We start from the raw sequence: 6,964 nt of genomic DNA on the forward strand, positions 1-6,964 counted from the left end.
TGTTAACCCTCATTGGTCTCCGTCCAGATCTTGAGTCTGTCTGAAATCAGATTCTTGGTAGTCCATCAGTACCATCATTGGATGATGTGTTCGCTCGTCTCTTACGTCTCTCCTCTACTCAAACTTTGTCGACTGATGGTCCTTTAGATTCATCTGTGTTAGCCTTTCGGACTAACTCTTGAGGAGGACGTAGTGGAAATCAGGGTCGAGGACGTCCTCAGTGCACCTATTGTAATAAGCTTGGTCATACTCGAGATAGTTGCTATCAGTTACATGGACGACCTTCTTGCATTGCACATATTGCTTAGTCATCTGATCCTCTACTATCTCGACCTGACTCCGTTGCGAGCTCCACATCTCAGAGTATCACCCTTACTGGTAGTGATAATGATGCCTATCTCCGATATCAGGCAGCCACATCAGCTTCTGTTGCTTCTGTTACCTAGACCGGTAATGTCTTTATCTGCTTTACTCAGTCTCCTTCTCTTAGCCCATGGATTCTAGATTCTGGAGCATCTGATCATATCTCTGGTAATAAACACCTTTTTTCCTCTATTACTACTACCTCTGCCTTACCTACTGTTACTTTAGCTACTGGTTCCCAAACTATGGCTAAAAGTATTGGTTTGACTTCTTCTCTCCCTTCCCTACCTCTCCATTCTGTCCTTTATGCCCCTGAGTGTCATTTTAATCTTATTTCCATCAGCAAAATAACTTGCACTCTTAATTGTTCTATCACTTTTTCTAATAAATCTGTGATCTTGTAGGACCGGAGTATGGAGAAAAGGATTGGCATAGGGCGTGAGTCTCAAGGCCTTTATCACCTCACATCACTTTCATCTCCTGCAGCTTGCATTTCCACCGATGCTTCTCTTCTCATTCATAGTCATATGGGTCATCCTAGTCTCTCCAAGTTCCAGATGATGGTCCCTCATTTTTCCACTTTGTCGACACTTGCGTGTGAGTCGTGTCAGCTTGGGAAACATACTCGTGTCTTATTCCCAAAACATTTGAATAATCGGACTAAGTTTCCTTTTGAACTTGTCCACACTCATGTTTGGGGTCCGTGTCGGACTGCGTTTACTTTAGGATTTCAGTATTTTGTTACTCTCATTGATGACTATTCAAGATGTACTTGGTTATTTTTGATGAAAAATCAAGCTAAGTTATTCTCTATTTTCCAAAAATTTTATGCTGAAATCTAAACACAATTCAATGTTTCTATTCGAGTGTTACACAGTGACAATGCTCGGGAATATTTTCTACACCCTTTACTTCTTTTATGTCCCAACATAGGATCCTCCATCAGTCATCTTGTGTTCATACTCCTCAACAAAATGGGGTTGTTAAACGTAAAAATCGACATCTTGTTGAGACAGCTCGTACCCTCCTTCTCCATAGTCATGTTCCTTTTCGTTTTTGGGGGGATGTTGTTCTTACAGCCTGTTACTTGATTAATCATTTGTCCTCATCTATATTACATGACCAAATCCCTCATTCCCTCATTTTTCCTACCTAACCTCTTTATTTCATTCCTCCTCGTGTCTTGGTTGTACTTGTTTTGTTCATACTCTCTCACCTGGATAGGACAAGCTCTCCGCCAAGGCTACGAAATGCATCTTCTTGGGATACTCTCGACCTCAAAAGGGCTATCGTTGTTATTTCCCTGACACTCATCGTTATTTTTTCTCCACTGATGTCACATTCTTTGAGGACTCTCCATTCTTCTCATCCTCTGAATCTCTTCCTATTTCTGAAGTATTGCCACTTTCCTATATATCCCCCCTCCCCCCCTTCATATGCGCTCTCTCATCCTCTTCAAGTTTATCATCGTCGACATCGTGTTGTTGCTCCTTCTCTCTCTTCAGCTAAGGTACCTGATGACTTACCTCCTGTCCCACCGATTTCTCCTACCCCGGTCTTGTCATCTACTGACCATTTGCCTATTGCTCTTCGGAAATGTAATCGATCTACTCGTAATCCTTATCCTATTTATAGTTTTTTGAGCTACCATCGATTATCTTCACCATTTTCTGCCTTTGTCTGTACTTTATCCTTTGTTTCTCTTCCTAAGAGCACTAGTGGGGCACTTTCTCATCCTGGGTGGCGCCAAGCAATGGTTGATGAAATGGCTGCTCTGCACTCCAATGGCACATGAGATCTTGTTTCTTTACCTCCTAGTAAATCTACAGTTGGATGCCATTGGGTCTACACTGTTAAAGTTGGTCCTGATGGTCAGGTTGATCGCCTTAAGGCTTGCTTGGTTGCTAAAGGTTATACTCAGATTTATGGTTGTGACTATGGTGACACCGTCTCTCCTATTGCCAAGATTGCTTCTGTTCGCTTATTTCTCTCCATAGCAGCTATGTGTCATTAGCCTATTTATTAGTTGGATATTAAGAATGCTTTCCTTCATGGTGAACTTCTCGAGGAAGTGTATATGGAGCAACCACCTGGTTTTGTTGCTCAGGGGGAGTCTGGTTTAGTGTGCAAGTTACGCCGCTCTCTATATGGCTTGAAACAGTCTTCTCGGGCATGGTTTGGGCGTTTTAGTTCAGTTGTTCAAGAGTTTGGAATGCTTCGGAGTGAAACAGATCATTCAGTTTTCTATCATCATAACTCTTTGAGCCAGTGCATCTATTTAGTAGTTTATGTGGATGACATTGTCATTATAGGCAGTGATCAGGAGGGTATCCAAAGACTAAAGCAACACCTTTTCAACCACTTTCAAACCAAAGACTTGGGCAAACTCAAGTACTTTCTAGGACTTGAAATAGCTCAATCCAGTTCAGGTGTTATGTCACAAAGGAAGTATGCCTTAGACATCTGGGAAGAAACAAGTATGTTAAAATATAAACCTGGTTACACTCCTATGGATCCAAATGTCAAACTTGTACCAGGATAGGGGGAGCCTCTAAGAGATCCTGGGAGACATCGACGACTTGTAGGCAAACTGAACTACCTCACCATCACTCGGCCAGACATCTCTTTTCATGTGAGTGTGGTTAGTCAATTTCTACAGTCACCATGTAACAACCATTGGGATGTTGTGATCCGCATTCTTCGATATATTAAAGGAACACCAGACCAAGGTATGTTGTATGAAGACAGGGGTCATACCCAAATTGGTTACACATATGCAAATTGGGCTGGTTCACCCTCAGATAGGCATTCCCCACCTCAAGGTATTGTATTTTTATTGGAGGTAACTTAATATCCTGGAAGAGTAAGAAACAAGACGTAGTGGCCAGATCAAGCGCCGAAGCTGAGCATAAAGCTATGGCTTTGGTAACATGTGAACTCATATGGTTGAGGCAACTCCGTCAAGAATTGAGATTTGGAAAAGATGAACAAATAAAGCTAGTTTGTGACAATCAGGCTGCATTACATATTGCATCCAATCCAATCTTTCATGAAAGGGCCAAACATATTGAAGTTGACTGTCACTTCATTAGAGAAAAGATCGCATCAGGGTGTGTTGCTACAAGTTTTGTTAATTTAAATGATCAACTAGCAGACATCTTCACTAAATCTCTCAGAGGTCCTAGGATTAAATACATTTGTAACAAACTTGGTGCATATGATATATATGCTCCAGCTTGAAGGGGAGTGTTAAATATAATGTATTTATAGTGTACAATCTTTCTTTCCTTTCTTAATATAGGTCACATATATGGTAGTTAGTTCAACCTAACCTTGTATATATATTTCTCTATTGTAAAAAGTTATGAATATAAATGAGAATTAAGGTTTTCTCTCTCTCTCTTTCAACAGGTTATATATGATATATATGACTTTGCCTATCTCCTTGCATGTCATATTGATTTTAATTAGGAACCTACAAGTTTGGCATTTTTCCATGTACCTCTCTAGGTCTTAATGAACAAAGAACAGTAATTCAATTTCTTTATATCTAGTAATATTTTATTTTAAGCAAACACTTAACATGACCACTTATATGCATGTCCTAGAGATCACCATTCTGGATTATGCATAATATTACCATTAACCATAATTTTGATGAATAGGCCCCATGCTTTTCGTTTTTCCTTTTTCTTTTTCCCTCAGTGGGGATTTTTAATTGGAGAGTGAGAGTGAATGTAGTTCTCATATATGGCTCAGAATTTTTAGAAGGTTTTCAAGTGAACCTTAATGATTCATAGATCCATCTTGACCCACAAAATAATGGCTCTCTCTTAAAGTACTTCAAGTCTTTGAAAGATCAATTTGATTGTATGATTCTATCATTTGATTCAGGAAATTAGACCATTTCTTTTGAGTGTGATGATACTGTTATGCAATGTTTCGGAAAACAAAAAGAATGTTATTATAAGGCATTGCAATCTTGAGATGGCAATGGAAATGTCACTAAGAAACCTCTTAAATCTCCAACAGGTACATTGTGCATGCATAACCATTCTGAAGCTGCAGCAGATGATTGCCTCTTTGTCATTCACTTCAATAGAAAATCTCAATTTTGTAATGTATGCAAATAAAAGTTTCCAAATAGATAAGTTGGCTCTCTCTCTGGCGGAAGCATGGAACAGGGTTACATAATCATGAATGGAGGTGTCATAGAACCCCACCACAATTGCTCTCCTAAAGAAATGGTTGTATCTAATGCATTTATTCCTGTTCTGTAATTAAGTTCAAGTAGCACTTGCATGCAACCATGTAAACACATTATGACTCATCTGATTCCTTTCAAATCATATTAATTATATATATGAACAAAAAAGGTCTATCATTCTTGAAGGGCCATTGAGGAGACCTTGTACATGGGTAGTTCATATCTCATGTGTCAAGAAATGGTAATTTCTCTTTGTACTTTCTTTGAAAGGTATTTGTTTCTAAATAAATGATCAAACTGCTCATTCTTATCTATACTTTGGCAAGTTGGTGTCTTTACAGTCTTACACGGAAGATGAAGAAGTTGAAGATATCATGGAATTTTTTCCTCTCAGATGGTGGAAATTGCAACTTCAGCAACCCAAGTTACAGTTTGTATAGGGATTGAGACTGACAACCCAAGGTATCTAATCTCTATTGTTGGTATGAAGTCGTCTCAAAAATTATTTTGTTTTCAACAACAAAAAATGCATATCTACATTCCACAGTCCTAAAGGGTTAGTCTTTCTTTCACTTCAATGATGAACATGCAGGTAAGATTTTCCTATTGATTAAAGTCATTATCTAATTCTATTGAAATGGTCATACTTTCTCATTTTTGGGTCTCAATTGGTGGAAATGTACTAAGTGTACCTTGTTTTTTACATACTTTGTTTTAGTTATTGCACAAAGATTTTCAAGCTAATATTATTTTTTTTTCAAAAAAATGCTGAAAAATAATTTTCAGTGTATGAATAAAGGCTATTAATACCATCTATGGAGATTGATTACAAGTTGGAAAGTTCTAAGTTCTGGTGTAGTTACTTGTTTAAATTGTATGCCTACAACAGTTTCGTAATCAGCTTAAGTACTTGATTAAGTTCCAAGTTCTGTAGTGGAAGTATTTGTTTAGTTCTATAGCTCCTTATGTTTCTTCTGAATTCAAGCAGAATTGTCTTTTCATGTTCAGTATGTAATGGGGTTCAAGGATGTCCTTGTTTCACTGTGTGTGTTCATGTTTTCTCCTCTCTCTTTTCATATTTTTGACTTGAGCTACTTCATGGGAAAAACAAAAGATAAAACAAAGAGACCGCCAAAATGTTGGATGCCTACAGAGCTGAGAATTAAAATGAAGGCAGAATATCCCCACAGGCACCAGCAGCGTACAAGACTAGCATTTGAACCCAGATACTGAAGTAAGAAGTAAAATGCCACTGCCACCAGAAGTGCATATCCATAGATTGAACAAAAGGGCAAATTCAGACAGCCGACATCAAAGCTCCGAGTTCTACTACGTACTGTTACTCCGCTTCTTTGTCAGGTAGGTGGCACAGCTTCCAAGGGCAGCAATCACAAATATCAGAAACATTAGCATCAGCATAAACCAAACATACGTGGAAATGAAGTTACAGTGGACCAAATGATGGAATGCTTCAAACTTCTTTCAGGGATAACAGAGAAGAAAGGGAAAATTGTTGGTTCCAGCCCATTAAGGTGGAAATACAGACACACCCAGGATTTATTGCACTGAGTAGCACCATCAAGAACATGTATGAAATGGCCTACATACAATAGTAGTATTATCAATAGAATAATCCAGAGTTTGAAGCATTGATTTGGACATAGTATTCACTTGTAAAAGTCAGTCAAAGCTGTCTATATTTATTTCCAAATGATGAGAAGGCAAAGACAAGATTCTAAACCATTAATATAATCTTTTCTTTTTATATTAGGTTATATTAAAGTAATTCATTTTTTTTTTATATTATGATCAAATTAATTGTAAAAACATTGTAAATTAAATTTATATAATATTAATTAAAATTTAAACATATTTCGATAAATAATATTAATTCAATTTAATAAAATTCTTATTGAAAATAAAATTAGTTTTGTATTTAAACAATAAATAGTTTTTAGTAAAATAGGAATGGTAATATTATATTACAATTACAAATTTATATTTTTTTTTATAAAAGTTATACCATTTTACCCTTTATTATGTAAATATGGATATAATTGATTTTTTTATTAAAAAAAATAACAATGTTATAAAAATAATAATTATTAATAATATTATTTAAAATGAATTTATTATACTATTTTCCTCTTCATTATAGAAATATGGATATTGACATCTTTGTAAAATAATAATTGATTTTTTATTATTAAAAATTAATAATAATATTTTAAAAATAAGAATGATTAACAGTATTATTTAAAATAAATAAATTCAACAAAAAATATTGTTTGATTTCAAGTCTATTTTTCTAGTTAAAGAAGTTATAATAATATAACTATGTTCATAAATAAATAATAGAATAGATCAATTTTTATCCAAAAATTTATGGTATTA

The sequence above is a fragment of the Vitis riparia genome, chromosome 12 (genome assembly GCF_004353265.1).
Source record: "Vitis riparia cultivar Riparia Gloire de Montpellier isolate 1030 chromosome 12, EGFV_Vit.rip_1.0, whole genome shotgun sequence".
In the NCBI taxonomy this organism is placed as follows: domain Eukaryota; kingdom Viridiplantae; phylum Streptophyta; class Magnoliopsida; order Vitales; family Vitaceae; genus Vitis; species Vitis riparia.